Source organism: Ictidomys tridecemlineatus, chromosome 8 (genome assembly GCF_052094955.1).
Source record: "Ictidomys tridecemlineatus isolate mIctTri1 chromosome 8, mIctTri1.hap1, whole genome shotgun sequence".
NCBI classification, from domain to species: Eukaryota; Metazoa; Chordata; class Mammalia; order Rodentia; family Sciuridae; genus Ictidomys; species Ictidomys tridecemlineatus.
The window spans coordinates 42,871,899-42,890,852 of NC_135484.1; the positions used below are offsets into that span (position 1 = coordinate 42,871,899).

The following is an 18,954-nucleotide window of genomic DNA, read 5'->3' on the forward strand; positions in this document are numbered from 1 at the left end:
TTGCTGGAAGGTTGTCATTGTCAGAACTAAAAAACTATTCCCAAAATAAAGGTACATAATTTGGGATATGCCCATGTACTAACTTTAACAAATTAAGAGTAAATCTACAAAATAACTACTACAGACTGTATTGTCACTCCTGTAACAGGTAAATTGATTGGTGAAGAGAAGAGTTCCATAATTGAGGCTTTGAAAAACAACACATCTGATCTCCCAGGAAATTCTAGCATTGATTGTGCATAAGAGAATTAAAATAGAATGAATGGTGCATTGTCCTAAGCTTCTACATCTTACCATATGCACAAGATGCACAACATATAAAACATCTTCTACACATGTAGAGACTTCAAGTAGGATCCCAAAAGGAAGTACAGGTCTCACTGTTGAGTGTGACAAGAATAGGTGATGGAAACTCTCACCTCTAGAAATAATCTGTCATTATCAATTATGGGAGGCAATACCAGGGCACTGATTGTGTTCTATAGCCCCAGCGAAGAAAGAAAAGGAGTTGCATCCACAACTCATCCTTGCATCTGACACATGGCCCCCCAAAAGAAATGTCTTAGTGACCCAAGTCAAGACTTTTCACATCCTTCTCATTCCCAGTTGCAGTTACAACATACTGGACTTAAAAAAATTCCAAATATTTATTGGAAAATTAAAGTAACAAGTTAACATTACACCTCAGTTCTGCTTGTCTTATGATTCAGCTCTATCTGGACTTGTCTGAGAATTAGACTATCACAAGCCTGCAAAGGGTCCAAATATAAATGAATGATCAGAGAATATTTTGAATAGGTATAATAACTTGGGAAATTTCACTTATATAAAAATCACCAAACTTGTAAAGATAATAATGGACTGCAACAGTAGCATAAGAGATAAAAAAAAAACTGGCAATTATGATACAGCCAGTGACCTGGAAATCACATGTTAACATCCTTATTATACATCCTTTTGACTTTCCACTTCTTTAATGGAAATAACATGAACAACAGAATTAGTAACATTTTTAATGAAGTGGTAGTAATTCTGAGATTTACTGCTAATGTCAGAAGCAATCAGAGATTTTAAAAAAAGTGGGCTAAGTGAATTAGCAACATGGCTACTCTGGTTTGCATATTTTCCCCTTCCCAAATTCCTCTTTAAATTTAATTGTTATTATAATAGTTTTAAGAGGGGAACCTTTGTGAGGTGATTAGGACCTGAGTGCTCTGCCCTCATAAATAGATTGATGCTATTATTACACGGGTGGGTTCATTTTTATAGAAGTAGTTTCCTCAAAAAATGAAAAATTCAGCCCTCTTTTGTCTCTCTCTAACCCTCTCTTTGCCCTTGCAGCATGTAATGTCTTCTGTCATGTCATAATGCAGAAGAAGGCCCTCACCTGATGCCAATGACTTGAAGTTGGACTTCTCTGTTTAGAGAATTTTGATCCTGTAAATTTCTGTTTAATGTAAATTACGCAGAGGGTGGTATTCTGTTATAACAGCACACAAAAGAAACACACAAAGGTGGAATGGAAGTTGCTAGAACTTATTCCCTTGAATAAACATTAATTTGAACTATTTTACAAATAGAAAAATGCATTTACAACTCCTAAGCCATTAGGGAAGCACATACAATATTTGGGGCAGAGCAGAGAAATAAGAAAAGAAGCGTTAAAGAGAATGGAAAGGACAGTTTCACATTACCCATATCACCCTTCTCCTAAACCTGAGAAACACAGAGCAGACATTCCCTCTTTGTGGAGAAAGGAGTCTGGAGTGAGCACTAAACTTTCACTATACCCCAGCCCTACCCCAGGGGTATAGTAAGTTTCCCTTCCTGGTGCAAATACAGCCCCAAACTTCCTGCTGACCTCCATAGACATACCTCAGGTATATTCTGGCACCATCCTGGCTCCAGAAGCCCCACACTCCAAACTAGGTCACTGAAAAGAGACTAAAAGCTTGCCCAAATATCAGACCAAGCCCACAGCCCTAGATTTTAATCCACAACATGAAGCCATCTTCCATGGATCCTACCTCTTGGCCACCTCTGTGGACACAGGCTCTATACTCACTCCTGTGGACACAGGTGCCAGGACCATGCTAGTAAAAATGAGAATCAGAAAGGCTCTTTCAGATTCAGGACCATGTCCAACCCCACAGGTGTTCCCTTTCCCACACCAGCACAAGACCAGCACCCACAGATTGATATGAAGGCCCACCACAGTGCCAGATGGGTCCATGTGAACCTAGTATACTGGTATGCTCCTCTATACCCTGGAAAAAAATGAATAAATTCCTTAACATATAGGACCTTCCTAGATTGGATTTTGAAGACACAGAAACATTAAGCAAATGTATAGCAAGCAGGGAGATTGAATCAGATTTTTAAAAAGTCTGCCATCAAAGAAAAGCCCAGGAGTGGATGGCTTCACTGATGTATTCTATCAAATATATATTTTTAAAAACCTATTTTAACTGATACATGAATACATAAAATTATACATATTAATACAATTCCAAGTACCATTTGTATTTATATATATGAACACTGAATAATGTTTAAGTAAGGTTTAAAAAGTCTAATATTTGTGATTTCTTCATGGGGAAAACATTTAAAATCCTTTTTTGTGGCTTTTGAATTTGTACATTTCTTTTGTTTTCTATTATCACCCTATTTTTCAATAGCACACAAAAACTCCATATTCCTATCTAACCATAAGTTAGCATCCATCAAACTTTCATCAGCATGTCAAAGTTCTAATAATCACAATCTGCTCTTGAATTCAATGAGACTGTTTTCTTTTTCTTTTTTTTTTTAATTCCTCATATCAATTACATCATGAAGTACTTGTCTTTCTGTGTCTGGCTTCTTTCTTTTTTCAGGGTAAGGGAAAAGGAGTTGAGGATCCAACCCAGGGCCCTGTATACACTATGCATACATTCTGAGACATGCCCCTACCTCTGGCTTATTTCACTTATAATATGGTCTCCAGTTCCATCCATGTTGTCAAACACAACAACATTTGTCATTCGTAGTTGAATCATATTCCATTGTACATGTGTACTACATTTTCTTTGTTTATTTATCAGTTAAAGGACATTGTTTCCACCTTTTGACTATTGGGAATAGTGCCACAAGGAAGGGAATCTATGTTTATTTGATGTACTTTTTTGCTTCCCTTTGATATATATTCAGTATTGGGTTTATTGGATCATACACTACTTCTATTTTCAAATTTTTGAAGGAGCTTCATACTATTTTCTTAATAACTATCCAAATGTACAGTCTCTCCAACAATGTGCAAGGTTCTCCTTTTCTGTAGATCCTCACTATCTGTTTTTTCTGTGTTTTCTTTTGAGTATTTTTTTAGTTGTAGGTGGACACAATACCTTTGCTTTGTTTATTTATGTGTGGTGCTGAGGATCGAACTCAGGGCCTCAGACATGCCAGATGAGCACTCTACCACTGAACCAAAACCCCAGCCCTCTTCTGGGTCTTTTTCATAAGAGCTATTCTTATTAGAGTGAGGCAGTATCCTATTGTGGTTTTGATTTATATTTATCTGATATTTAGCAATGAACCTTTTTTCATCTTGCTATTATCATTTCGCATTTCTAATTTTGAGAAATGTCTACTTAGATCTATTGCCCATTTTTAAATTGTCTGTGCACTCTTGATTGTCGTGCAGAAAATTTTTAGTTTGATACTATTCTATTTGTATATTTTTGCTTTTGTGCCTTTATGATCTTCTCCAAAACAATTCTTACTGATTTGGAAGTCCTGAGCATTTTAGAAAAAATAAGATCAAGTCAAGCCTAAAATTTGTAGGAGAAATAATAAAGATCATAGCATAAATAAATAAAATGGAGAGAAAGAAAACAATACAAAAAATTGATGAAAGGAAGACCTGGTTCTTTTTTTTTTTTTACCTTGATTTAGAAATAGAGAGCGGAGACACAAATTTTTAAAAAATCAGATGTGAAATGGGAGATATTACAACTGACACCACAGAATGGAGAAGAACTTTTGAAATTCTTACAAACAACAATGTGCTAACAAATTTCATAACTAAAAAAAGGATAAATTCCTAGACATACAAATTACCAACACTGAATCAGGAAAGAGGAAATAGATGAATAACAAGTAACAATATTAAATCAATAATTAAAATCCTCCCATCAATACACCAATGAAAGTGCTGGACCAAATGACTTCACTTCTGAATTAGAGCACACACTCAAAAAAGAACTAATAGCATTTCACCTTAAATTATTTTAAAAAAATAATAATAGGAAAAAATTATTTTAAAAGACTTTATATTAGACCAGCTTTACGCTAAAACTAGAACTAGATAAGGTAAAACAAACAAAGAAAACTGCAGCTCAATATCTTTGATAAAGGTGGATGCCAAATATGGATGTTGAGGAACAACACACTAGCAAACCAAATCCAACAGTGTATTTAAAAAACTATGAACCATGATCCAGGGGATTCATCCCAGGGTTTCAAAAAAATTTCAATCTATGCAATGAAAGAAAATCATATGATCATCTCAATAGATAGAGAAAAGGCATTTAATAAGATTCAATATCTTATCCTTATAAAACTGCTGAAAATATTAGGTATAGAAGAAATATATCTCAACATATAAAGGCCATTTGTAATACTCCAGTAGCTAACATTACACTGAAAGGCAAAAAGTTAAAAACTTTCTCAGTAAAATCTAGAATAAGACAAAGAAGATCACTTTCACCACTTTTATTAAATGTAATTCTGAAAGTTCAAACAAGAGAACTCAGTGAAGAGAAAGAAATAAGGGGCTTCCTATTGGATATAAGATCATTTAAAGATGACATGATCTTGTATGTAAAATACTCTAATGATTCCATCATAAAACTGGTAGAACTAATATATGGACTCAGGATGCAAAATCAACATACTTAAATCAGTTGTATTTCTATATTTTAACTACATGCTAACTATGTGAAAGAGAAATTAAGAAAATACTTCATCTATAACAACAAAAATATATGTAAGGATAAACTTAACAAAGGTGGTGAAAACATGAATGTAAAAAATATAAAATATTAATGAAAGAAAATTAACTAGAAACAAACAGGTAGATAGATAGTCCATGTTCATAGATTAGAATAATTTATATTCTACCTAAAACAATCTATAGACTTAATGACTTTTTGGGATATGATTCCAAAAGCACAGGCAACAAAAAGCAAAAACAGTCAAAAATGATTGCATCAAACTAAAAATCTTGTGAATGGTGAAAAAAGAAAAAGCAACAGAATGAAAGATAACCTATGCGATGGGAGACAGTATTTGAAAATATGCATCTTTAATAAATAATAATATTTATTATTAGTATTTGTTATTAGTTTATTGATATAGTTATCAATAAACTAATAATAAATAATAAGTGAAAAAATATGACCAAAACATTACTCAAAAGAATGGCCACCCTATATTTTAAAAGCTTTTAAATGGGAATAATTATCATGAAAATAAAAATTAAAACCATAATGAAATATCACCTCACACCTGTAAAATAGCTTATTATTAAGAAATACATGAAAATTAACAAATGTCAGAGAGGTAGATGAAAAACTTTGCGCTTTGTTGCAATATTTTAAACTTGTAAAGCCACTTGGAAAACAGCATGGAACTTCTTTTAAAAAATTAAAATTTAAAAATAGAACTATTATATGATTCAGTAAGCCTGCCTTTCAGTGACCATGGATGGATAAAAAAAAGTGAGAAAAAAATAATATATAGTCATATATGTAATGTATATCATATATCACATACAGATATAAAGAAAATTATTTCATTTGCACCAACATGCGTAAGCCTAAAGTTTATTATGCTAAGTGAAATAAGCCAGACACAGAAAGATAATTACTGCATAATCTTACTTATATGTGGAGTCTGAAAAATTAAATATGTAGAGAATGAAATGGAGTTTATAGGGACTGAGAGTGAGGGAAATCAGAATATATTGATCAAATGATACAAAGTTTTCAGGATGATCAGTTCTGAAAATCTAACCTGAAGCATGCTGACTATAGTTAATAATAGTATATTCTGTATTCACAGTTTGAAGAGAGAAAATACTAATATTTCTATCATAAAAAATTAATAATTGGCAATTATAAGAGATGAGAGGTAACTTAATTAGCTTGTGGTAATCATTTCATGGTATATATTGAAACATACAATGTAAATATATATAATTTTTGTAACTTATACTTCCCTAAAATTGGGAGTGGAGATGAGAGAAGCTAATAACAGACATTAAAAGTGTGACAAATTCTTAAATATATATATGAGACACTAAATGGCAATACCAGCAAACCTTTAAGAAAGACTATGAGAGATAATGGAATTCCCAAAGCTTAGATTAGTTGAATCAAATCTTATCGTGTAGTCTTAAACTTATTGTGTAGATTTGGGCAAAGATTTTATTCAGGCAGGAGAGATTTAAAGACTGATTAGATATAGAAAATAAGTAGGCAGGAGAGAATTAAAGACTGATTAGATATAGAAAATAAGTGTCAATGAATTGTTCCAATTGACTACAAGTTTTCATTCAAACTTTGAGTAGATGGTGATATGAGTCAGGCAGACAAAACATGGAACAGAAGGAAGATATTTAGTGCAGAATAAGGGGATGTTACTGGTTTGGCACATGATGATCTCAGCTTTTAACTTAAGCTGTGTGAATTATGTAAGTGAAAAAATGTTCATTAAATTTCTTAATCTTTTCAAATAGGAAAAATGCTGATCAGATTTGGAAACATGTATTGGGTGAATCTAAAGAAAGGTGGAAAACATTTTGTGCATTGAGGTGAAACTGCTTGGTGAAGAACTGTAAACTACATTGTAACATGTATATAATTTTTCCTTCCATCTTTCATTCCTTCCTTTGTTCCTCCCTTCTTCCCTTCCATCCTTTGAATTCTTTTTTTAAAGAGAGAGAGAGGAGAGAGAAAGAGAGAGAGAGAGAGAGAGAGAGAGAGAGAGAGAGAATATTTTAATATTTATTTTTCAGTTTTTGGTGGACACAACATCTTTATTTTATTTATTTTTATGTGGTGCTGAGGATTGAACATACTGCCCTGCACATGCCAGGTGAACACATTAACGCTTGAGCCAAATCCCCAGCCCTGAATTCTTAATAAGATACAAAAAAAGAACACAAGAAAGGTCAGAAATATTTCTAGGTTGATTTATTACAAGTAAAATGAGAAAGAAGTGGAAAAGGAAAGGAATGCTTGAATTTGGAGTGGAAAGAAAGGAATTTTCAAAACTGAGCCAACACAGTCAATTAGGTCACTTTCAGAGTGAAGCTGCTACAGTAGCACATTTTTCTTCCACAGTTCAAGCTTGTTTTAGCCTCATTATCCTTTCTTTCCAAGGAAAAATAGATCTTTCAGCAGAAAGATGCAGAATGTCCCCCATGGTTTGTTGTTTAGAGAACTATGACATAGAGATTGGTAAATGCTTTGGAAATATAGCTTATCTTTGGTACCTACATACCTTATGACCTCTAGAGAGGAAAAAAGCAGAGAAACAATCACAAATACATTGCACATATTCACAAGAAAAATAAACTGAAATGGAGACTTGACAAATCCACTGTAGTAGATGCTGCTGATGCCCCATATATTATCCCTCACCCTACTTGAGATCTCTAGTAGTAGAAATAAACAATCTTCAGTCACTGACAAATTTACAAGTAAAGTGTCCCATCTCTCTTCTTATTGTCCTGTTCAGAGGCATTTCTTGGAGGCATGATGGAATTAATAAACCCACCATATATAAGAAAGGCTTTGAGAGATAATGGAATTTCCCTCAAGTAGAGGAGATATACTAATAAGTATATCGATGCCTTGGGTACTAATCTCTGTAGGCTAATTCTGAGTATGTTACACATAGTTTCTTATAGAGATCATTGTGAGATTCAGCCTCCTTTTGCCTACAGGGGTAACTCCCATATAAAAACATCTTTTATTATTGCCTTTTCTTATTTACCCATGTCGTTTCTCCAAGTTTCCCACTTGGGCATTCTAAAATCTTCAAAATGAACTACTTTCAAACACAGAGTTGCCTTGGAGTTTCATCTGGGGCAAACCTACATTGAAAAACCTAGTAAAACAATATCTGAGAATCTTTCCTTATCAGTTAGAAATATTGGGATAGGAAAACCTTATGAACAAAGATTGAGTCTTGTGGTTTTAGTTAAGTGACACAAACCTCCCTGAATCTATCAGTGAGGTTACCTTAACATTGAGATCTCTATTCCAATACCGACATACTGACCAGGAGAGCACCTCTAAAACACTTTTTGTGACTTTCCTGGGTGTGTCCGGACCACACCCACTCACATATAACTTTGGACACTTCCTGAGTCTGGGATTGTTGCGTTTGGTCACTAGACTCTGGAGGGACTCTGAAAACCTGCTCAGCTGGTTCTCGGTTTCTTCCTCATCTAAGGAAAAACAAGGAGATCCATGATGTGCGCTGGACCCACCCAACCCCGCGGGAGCCACTTTCCATTCCACTGCTTCCTTCTGGTGGCCCTGGTGTTCTTGCTGTCTACTACATCCTCTGAAGCCTGTGGTGAGCCACCAACATTTGAAACAATGCAGCTCACTGGCCAATCTAAACCCCTTTATGAGGTTGGCGAGCAAGTACATTACGAATGTAAACCTGGATACAAGCGGAACCCTTCTTTGGCCACTTCTTCTACTTGTGGTGCGGACGGCACATGGTCCTCTCTTTCAAATGCTGCTTGTTCTAAAAAAACATGTCCAGTTCTATCAGATCCTGTTAATGGCCAAGTAAATGTACTTAATGGAAGCTTGGAGTTTGGTACATATGTTGAATTTGTTTGTAATGAGGGGTTTTATTTAATTGGTAAGCAAATTCTACGTTGCAAGCTTAAAGGATTGAATGTGGTTTGGAGCGGGAATCTCCCACAATGCGAAAAGATTTTGTGTGAACCGCCTCCACAAATAGAAAATGGAAGGTACACCCCAGAAGAAAAGGAAGTATTTGAATATCATGAAGTAGCAACTTATATGTGTAATCCCAATCGTGGATCAGATAAATTTTCACTCATTGGACAGAGCCAGATTCATTGTTCTGGCCACGGACAATGGAGTAGTGACCCTCCTCAGTGTAAAGTGGTCAAATGTCCATACCCAGTAATTGAAAATGGAAGACAAATATCAGGATTTGGAAGTAAATATTACTACAATGCAATGGTTACGTTTGAATGTTTGAAGGGTTTTTACCTTCATGGAAGTGACTTGGTTGTCTGTGGTAGAAATAGTGCTTGGGAACCCCCAATTCCAACATGTTCTACAGAAGCATCTCCTACCAATACAAAACAGCCTTCCAATGCAGAATCTGCTTCTTTTACAACAACTCCAATTACTTCACAAAAATCTCGTCCAAATGAAGGATCACTTACGTGTGAGGATTTAGATGAATGGATCCTTGCTTTGATTTTTATTACTTTGTTGGAGTTACAATAATTGACATCCGAGGATACAGATGTCTTCAAAGCAGGAAGAAAAGGAAAACAGAACCAACCACCCCAACAGAACAATGGTTTCTACAAACTAGTTTTCAAGATTTTGGAATTCTATTAAATTCATCAGCTCTAAAATAGTTATTCTCATAAATAAAATAGTTATGCTTATAAATGCAATGCCCACGTCAAAGCTAACATTTTCATGTGGCTTAAATATACTCATCATACTTTAAAGCTTCTTGTATGTCAGGGTATGAATAGATTGCCTGTTTTTCCCTTATAACACAAGTCAGTGTTCTTGGGAGCATTTAGATAGGGATATTTCTTATTTTATAAAATATGAATATGAACTTACATTTCATGGGTAAAGAAAGTAATTTTGACTTTTTTATTCAAAGATTAATACAAACTTTTAAGATTTACTTTCAATAACTAAAATGTATTATATATAGGTTCATTGTAAAAAAATACACTCAGCCTTTATCCATTAAAAATGGATAACTCTGAAAATCAAAAATATGGAAAAGTTGACCTCATTGACAATTATCAGAAACTTCTCTGAATGTTAATAGAGTAAAATTCCATTTTTTTGGTAAATACCCCCAATTTACCATATGTGTGCAAAGAAGTGTATATACATATACACTTGCACATGATGAACCCCAAAAATATACACATGTAAACCTGTATGCACAAATATGCAAACACACATACATACAGTATATAAAACCTGATTTTGAGGTTTTTCCTCTTGGAGTGATGTTGTTTCCATCACAGTTTTCTTCCCTGCATGAGGTTCCTCAAAACCCCAAAACAAAGGATATATATATTTCCCTGAAATGAAAGATGTTACCTGTCTTAAAACTCCAACCATATCCCAAAGTATTAGCAGAGTTTAATATTAAAATAAGGGGGAAAGAACAAGAGAAAGGAAGAAACATGCAGGGATTGAGAGAATTTTTTTCTTTAGTGAAGGATAAAAAACATATAAAAGGCCTCAAATATAAAAAATTTTCTGTTCCATGGATCCTTAACATGTATTTAACATGTCTTTAAAGAATTTATAGAGTTAAATGAAATGCTTCTTGTCATTTTAACTTAAAAAACCAAGATATAAATTACAGGATAATTACAACTATTTTCAATAAAAAACTAGTAAAGAAACAAAAAAAAATAATAGTAAGATCCAATTATCTCTGTTATAGATTATAGAAGTATTATTCATTTTTAATAGTTTGTCTCTATAATTATCAATTGTAAAAATAAAGTTTATATATTGCACTTAGATATGCAAAAAAAATATGTGTCCAAGTGTGCTCATATGTGCACATTGTTTGTGTGATGAGCAAAGCAAGTTTAACTTAGTTTTACAAAAGAGTAGTGATTGTTGCCCTTTGATGTTTAAGTCTAGAATAACATAATACATCTTGTGCTCTATACCTTGTTTCCTTTTCATGCTAGTCAGATGCAGGCTTCTATTAAGCTCAGATATTTTCTACAAAATGTATGTAATCATGTCATATCAAAGACAGACATTAGGTCAAAGGCTATACTTCCAGGCTTCAAATATATTTCTCTTTTTTATTTCTAAACCAAAAATGTAAGTCAGAACTGAGCAACTTCCAGTAATTAGCTCTCCTTACCAAGCAATACTGAACAAACCTCTCAAGGTACATGTTTGATCTACTTGTTTATTTTGACCTGGATTCAAATCCAGAAATAAGACGTTATCTGTACAGGTTAGAGTTTTGTTTTGTTCTGTTTTTTTCCTCTCTAAACTCAGGAACAATTTATTGTCTCTCCAGTATTATTCTATATAGAGGCTCTAGAGGACTTTGAAGTACCCAGGATCTCAAAAGTAAACAAAGGTGAATCTGACTGGTATTTAACACCAGAAGGAAGAGGAAGTTCTACTTATTTTCTGCAGTGAACCACAGCCCTCCATTTGAACAGCAAGAAACCTCAAGTACCACACATGTATCAGGCACATCATCTTGTCAAAAGATGGCCAATGTCTCATGTTTCTTATGACTCATATAGGCTGTAGCATTCAATTGGTCCAAACAGAATATCTCATAGCTAGTCATATTGATTGAAGCACAAAGGAAAGAGGAAGAAAAAGAGATAGAAAGAAACAGTATAAAGAAAAAAGAAAGAGAAAGAAATCCCATAACTGCAATTATAATATTTTTCCAAAGCATAAAATCAATTAAAGTACATTTTTCTGTTCTTTATTTGAATTTTTTGGCATCATCCTTCAGACATTCTGGAAACCATGTCAGATTTTGTAAAGAACATGGAGTATTTTAATTCTTGATAAAGAGAACATTTCTCCTAAGAGGACTCAAGAGCTATGAACAGAAGTGTTAGTGAAGGTACTTCTGTCTTCCTTGAGCATGAGTGTTGGAATGGCTCATATTTTCATATGATTTTGATATCTGTTTCTCCACTGGAGACCAAGAATTTGTTTGTCCAGCGTGTCTCTCTATTCATGCTTCTCACAGTTACTTCCTTATAAAGCTTAAATTACAGGACTTTATAGAATTGATGTCATTCGTAAAAGAAGGCACCTGTCCCACGATAAAAGCATATCGTGATTGATTTACATTTCAGTGCAACTCTTTGTGAATTTTGCTACTTTCACTGTACATATAACCAATCCCATTTACAGTTCACATTAATAAAATCTAGTTTGTCAGGAAATATTTAATTGAATAACAATGTTGTGGAAAAAAAATTGTTCTAATTAGTTATACATGAGAGTAGAATGCATTTTGACATTTATTACATAAATGGAATATAACTTCTCATTCTTCTGGTTGTATATGATGTAGAATCACACTGGTCATGTAATGATATATGTACATAGAATAACAATGTCCAATTCTTTCTACTATCCTTCCTACCCCCTTTAAATGAGTTACCAATAACTATACCATTTGGGTACCTTTTATTGGAACACTGTAACTTCAAGTTACATAAATGCATCATATAGCACCTAAAAATATGATATCCCTGTGGATTAAAGGAAAGTACATTTGTAACGGAAAGGTTGCTTCCAGTGCTTATAAAATTATTGCTAGCTCAAGGCTAAAACATAAATTTTGAAAGCTAGTGTATTTAAGTGCGCAGGGATCCACAGATGATCCATAAAATCTATTGACACAAAGGAACACAGAATTTACAGTTTAAATGAGAGGATAAAAACTATGAGGAAAGAAATGAAGGGTTAAAAATCAGAACCCATGACAAGCTTAGAGAAAAGCTCGGAATCAAGGAAGACAAAATTGCACACTGTAAACCTAGGCTGTGCTCCCATATATACTCCTCAGCATTCAGATGGGTCTTATGACTCCTTTTCCTAACATTACTAAATTATTTCTAATTATAAACTTTATCACTATGCTAAATAATGGACATGTCTCTCTTTTTAGGGTTAACCATCTCATTGCAATAGTAAACACTCTCATCTCTTAGTTGTCCCTTACTAAGCAATTTAATTTTTTAATCATCTCTTTTAGAGACAATCCTGTCAGTTCCCAACCACTAGTATCACTTTTTTCTATACTTCTTCCATTTTGCCTACAATTTCCTCATAATGAGATCCCCCATATGAAAATTTTATTTATTATTCCAATTGTGATTGTCTCTACCCTGTGAAGAACCAACTTCTGTCGGTAATGGGCTGTTTCCATAGATGGCTCAAAAATCATAATGGAATGCCTGTTTAATAGCACATTTCAACCTCATTTCTAATTTGTTTTTCTGTATCACCATAGGTCTTTCTGACAATACTATTTCCAAGTTATTCATTTCTTGTGAATGTCTTGCTTATAATAATTTTCCCAGACATGGGAGCCTCCTCCTATCCAGAGAGACTTCATCTTCTTGTTATTAGTCCATATTTCTTGTGTCATGAAAACACAAGGCAGGTTCAGGTTATTTTCATATTTAATGGTGTTAATATTGCTTTTATTTACTGGAGTGCTTGTGAAATACTTCCATTTATGTCTAATTTTCCTCTTCCATCATATCATTAAACCAAACTTACCAGTCCTGAAAGCTGAATCTGATTAAATACTACCATTTTGCCACATCTGTTTCACACTGAACATGAAGGCTTTAAAACATTTCAAACTCCTTGGTATGATTTGGATATGGTTTGAGGATATTCCCCCAATCTTGGTCCACAGTATGGCAATGCTGATTCAACACTTAATATAAGCTAACGAGGTCACAGGGGTATTGCCCTTGAAAGAAATTAATGCTGTTATCTTAGATCAGCTCTCACAGAATGTATTGTTAAAAAAAATATATTTAAAGCCTGATCCCTTAATCCATCAGGCATCTGTGTCTTGCCATAGGATCTTTCTTCTTGTGTTCTGTCATTGGGACATCATCCACCATGAGTCCCATATCAGAGACCAAATAGATGAGGTCTGTACCATCTTGGACTTTAATTCTCTAAAACTATAAGGTAAACATAAACTTCTTTCTATATAGATTATCCAACAGCAGGTATTTTATTATTGATATGGAAAACAGACTAACATCCTCCTAATTTCCATTTGAGGATTCCTTGCTAGACCAAGAAGACTATTTAAATGACTACAGCTAAATCAAGGTGTCACAAAATACATGGCTCAAGAATTAGCATTTACAATTTATGTCTGGAGAACAAGTATCAATCAACTGTCTAGTAACAGTAAGGAAGACCCATCTTTTATCTCCGTTTTGTTCAGAAAAACCTTCAAGGAAGTGGCATTATAAAATGTTAAACAAATAGGAAATATATTTACATGACACTGAACAACTATTTTAAAATAATTACAAAACAAAATAAAGGATGCTATTGTTTCTTTAAAGTCTTAGTAAAATAAAGACACCTGAAAGTCATCCAAACTCAATCTCTGTTCTGTCAACAAAATAATTAGTTGTGACTCTGATGCATTAACCTCTAAGTCTTAGTTTCTTTGTGGATCGAATAAGTATGATTTGCCTGCATTCATAGGATTTTTGTAAGGTATAGCAATGTAGATAACGTAGTTTGTATGGTGCCTAATATGCTACTCAGTAACTAGCATATATCAAGATTTCATTTGTTCAATTAATACAGAAAAAAATATATACTCATTGTGACATCCATGTAATCTGTTTGCCTTTGTTGCTCTGTGTGTACAATTGCCATTCAGATGAGTCCCAGAGAGTTAATTCCATATTCTTCAGTTGCCACATTACTTTTCTTTCAAAAGTTCGTCAGATTTCAGCAGTTACAGTTTTTAGAAATGCAACTTTGCAGCAAAGGGAATTTTATTTATGCTTGCAGTCTCCACTACATAACATCCCAGTTTATATCAGAGATAATTATATATCATATTTTTTACTATCAAAATTCTTGAAGATCATGTCAATTTTGAATTACTTTATCTAACTCTCATTTATTCGGAAAGACTTTGAGGTCACAAGCGTATCTCACAGTAAACATTTTGAATTGCACATGTGTTAAATATTCAGGCCTGCAGCTCAGCAAATCTTATAACACTACTTGGTAAAACTTTTCTTATTCTGCTTATTAAAGAATAGCACAGAGTCTCTAATTTGAAGTTTGAAGTTAGTTGAATATAAACATTTCTTATTTCAATTTTAGTCATTAATTACTTCATTTTCCTTAGCCTAGGGAAGGAATATAACATTTCAGTCATAAAGCAAATGTTCATTAATATCACCTATATTTAAATTTTTTAACTTAAACTTTTCATGGCATCATCTGGGTCACATGTCTTAAAGATAAATCATTATCCCTCAAGATTCCATTGTCCTTCATATCCACTCTCTCGCATCAACACATTTGCTTTGATTCCCACTGTCATCCTTCATATGGACCCTCATCCCCAAATGTCTGAGTGCTGACATCAACAGAATCCCATGTGTTCCCTTGGATTCCAGCTTCTTTCCTAACAAATCATATTCCTGCCAAAATAACCTTTTAAAACTATTTTAATCTATGTTCCTCTTCTTGAACCACTCACTGGCTTCCCTTTGCCCAAAGCAAATTTGCCAGAATAATTCTACAGAACACCAGTCCCACAAGGTGCTCCTTAGAAACAAGGTTCTGATAACATAATGGAAAACACAGGACATTTTTTTTTTCTCCATTTAAAACTTCAGAAAGAATGTTAGTATCTCAAAGCCTAGAAATTGTTAACTTCTTGCTCTCACAAAATATTGGCCTCAGAATCTCTCATTTGGATTTCTAATAGGTTTACTAAGATTAATTTATCCAATGAAGAACTCCACTCTCCTTCGTCTCTTAAAAACTGCTCTTCTTCTTACATTCCCACTCACTCAATTGCTCATGAAAAACACTTAAGAGATCATTCTTGATTCATCTCTTGATTCTTCTCCTACTACATGGAAGTGATCAGCAAACTATAATCCCATCTTATGAATGCAGCATAAAACCAACTAATCACTTCTTAGAAAAATACACTGAGAACATCCTAGCCCATATATTAATTATCACACTTTTATACAACATTACCTGACTTCTAAAATACCTCTTTGTATTCACCTTGATTCTCAAAAAGTTTATTATCACCAAAGCAGCTAGAATGACACTTAAAAATACAAAACATATGATGTTAATTCTTGTACAAAATCATCCAATGGACTTGTGCTTCGGCGAGTCATGGAATAACTGGGGCAGACTGAACTCCTCCATGGAAACAAACACAAAAATATTCCAAAAAGGTGAAATATCCATTTTTAGATGTTAGATCTTTTTTGTACAACCAATAGAGTTTAGGTTTTTAAGAGAATATTACAAGCATGCTTTGTGTGTACAGGTACCTACAAGCAAAGGATCCAGTAATACCAAGTAGAGGAGACTAAAGATCAGAGCTTGGATAGATGGATGAGATTTATAGGTATATTTTCAGAACAGTGGGAGATATGCAGAAAAAAAAGTCTCCAGAAATCTGCTTAAGATTGTCATTAAGTCTGTTGCTAAATATTAATTCATATATGCACAGAATGAAATTAAATATGATTGAGCAAACAATAAATGGAAACTTAATAAGGCTTAACAAGTCAAGTTTAAGAATAAGTTCAGGTTACATTCTGACCTATGAAGCAGAGTTACAGAAGGGCCACATTGCATTAGCAGTAGGACTGAACTTTCCTTTGACTGAAGGTTATTCCAAATATGTTCCAAACATCTTTGAAACCAGCCTATGTTGATGAGACTTCTCTGCATACAACAGTATCTGCCAGTAAAAAAATACACTACTATAAAAACAGACAACACAATCCATTAGTCAGTAATAAAAAAATATACAAAGTGTACATAAAATAAAATTACTAGACATTTAAAAAGGTCAGAAAATATGGAAGATGAGATCCATCTATCTGTCAATAGAACCATATCTGGAAGTAAACGAGGTAATGGGGTGGAATGATGTATGATGGAATTTAAAGTAAAGCACAAATAAAAAAAAGAAAATGTATTATGTAAAAACAATCACAGAATTTCTAGGTCTGAAATTAATACTATCTATAAAAAATTTGTTGAATGGGAGTACTAGCAATTAAACATTGCAAAAACAAGTATCACTAAACTTGAACATCTATGATATCAAACCCAGTAAATAAAAATTTTCAAAATAAAGCATAGAAAAAAAGTACTTAACAATAATTCTTGTTTTTTGTAGATTTTTTAAATTGGTGTATATACTATGTATACAACCAGAGATATGAAAAATTATGCTCTATATATGTAAAAAAATGAAAAGAAGTACTTAAAAAGAAAAAGAAGCAGCTAAATTCCATTGACTAATGGGAGTACATTATCAATTGATATCTTAAGTCCCCCAAAACAAATTAAAAGACCAGAAAAAAATATTTGAAGAAATAATGGCTAAAGTGTTCTAAATTTTACAAAAGTAACACACTCTCAGATTTAAGATACTAAGAAAAGCCCAAACATGATGAATAAAAGGAAAATCAAACCAAGACACATGATAAATTAATTGCCAAAGACCAGTGATAAAGAGAAATTCTTAAAGCATCTAGGGATAAAGACACATTACACAGAGGGACAAGAAAGAAAGATCACAAACTTCATGCAAAAAAGTAGAAGACAGGAGGAGGAGAAGGAGGAGGAGGAGGAGGAGGAGGAGGAGGAGGAGGAGGAGGAGGAGGAGGAGGAGGGGGAGGAGGAAAGAAAGCCAGAAGAAAATGAAATGGCATGTTAAAAGGACTCAAAGAAAAAAAAATCAATCAACCTGAAATATATTTTAAAGTAATTTTAAGAATTCTAAACATGTTTCTGACAATCCAAAGTTTAAAAAAATGCTCACTAGCAAGTTTATACTCTAAGAAATGATAAAGAAAAAATGATATCAAACAAAACTTTGAATTTATACAAAGAAATAAAAAGCATCAAAAATGGCCCAAATATGTAATCTACTATAAAAGTCTTTCTTGTATTGGATTTTTTTCTAAAAGTGATAGAATTCTAATAAAATTTGTGGTTTGATTCACAGTATCATGCAAGTGTTTCTGGTCTTGAAAATTGTACTAAATCATGTATTATACTAACTTTAGAAAAAGCGGAGAAAAGGACAGCCAGGAAATCTTTGTACTATTTTGCAATATTTCTGTAATTCCAAACTTAGTTGAAAATAAAATTTAAGCAAAAAGATAGATTTACTCTTTAAATAAAAATGCAATGAGATATTTTGTAGAGTTTATAGTATATACAGAATTAAATTATCCAACAATAACATGAAAAACAGGAGAAGAAAATGGTCTGTGATAATGAAAAAAAAATCTTATACTTTATGTAAGGATGTAAAATTGTTTTAAAGTAAGAGAAACTAAAAAAATATATTTTAAATCCTCAAGCAATTCTATATAAAAAATTAAAAATAAAACATAAAGCAAGAGTGATAATCCAATAGTAAAGGTAACATGAAACATAAAAATACAATTAAAAAATGCAATTCAATTAGTACAAAATAGAATTCAGAGAAAAAGGAAAATAACAGAAGGGGAAAATAGGAGGCAAATAATAAGATAGTGGATCTAAACTCAATCAATTGCACTTAATATAAGTTTCAACACTCCAAATACATAGAATGTTCTATCAGAGGGAGAGATGAATAGACAGGTATTAGTATTAGCATATTAGTATTTTAGAGTGGGTAGTGGGTTTTCTACATATACATATACAAAGGTATATTTACACACATATAATCACATATTTATTTCAGAGTATAGATATAAAATCCATTAGCCTCTATAAATACAAAGACATAGTTTAAAAGTTCAAGGACTCAAAGCATGTAACATGCAGGAAACAGCTGGATTAGCTATATTACTATCAGACAAAATAAACTTCAGATCAA

General features: G+C 33.1%; 1 pseudogene; it reads left to right on the forward strand.

The window, feature by feature from the left end:
* The first annotated feature begins 8,522 nt into the window (after positions 1–8,522).
* LOC144365755 (membrane cofactor protein pseudogene) lies at positions 8,523–9,548 on the forward strand (annotated as a pseudogene).
* The last annotated feature ends 9,406 nt before the right edge of the window (positions 9,549–18,954 follow it).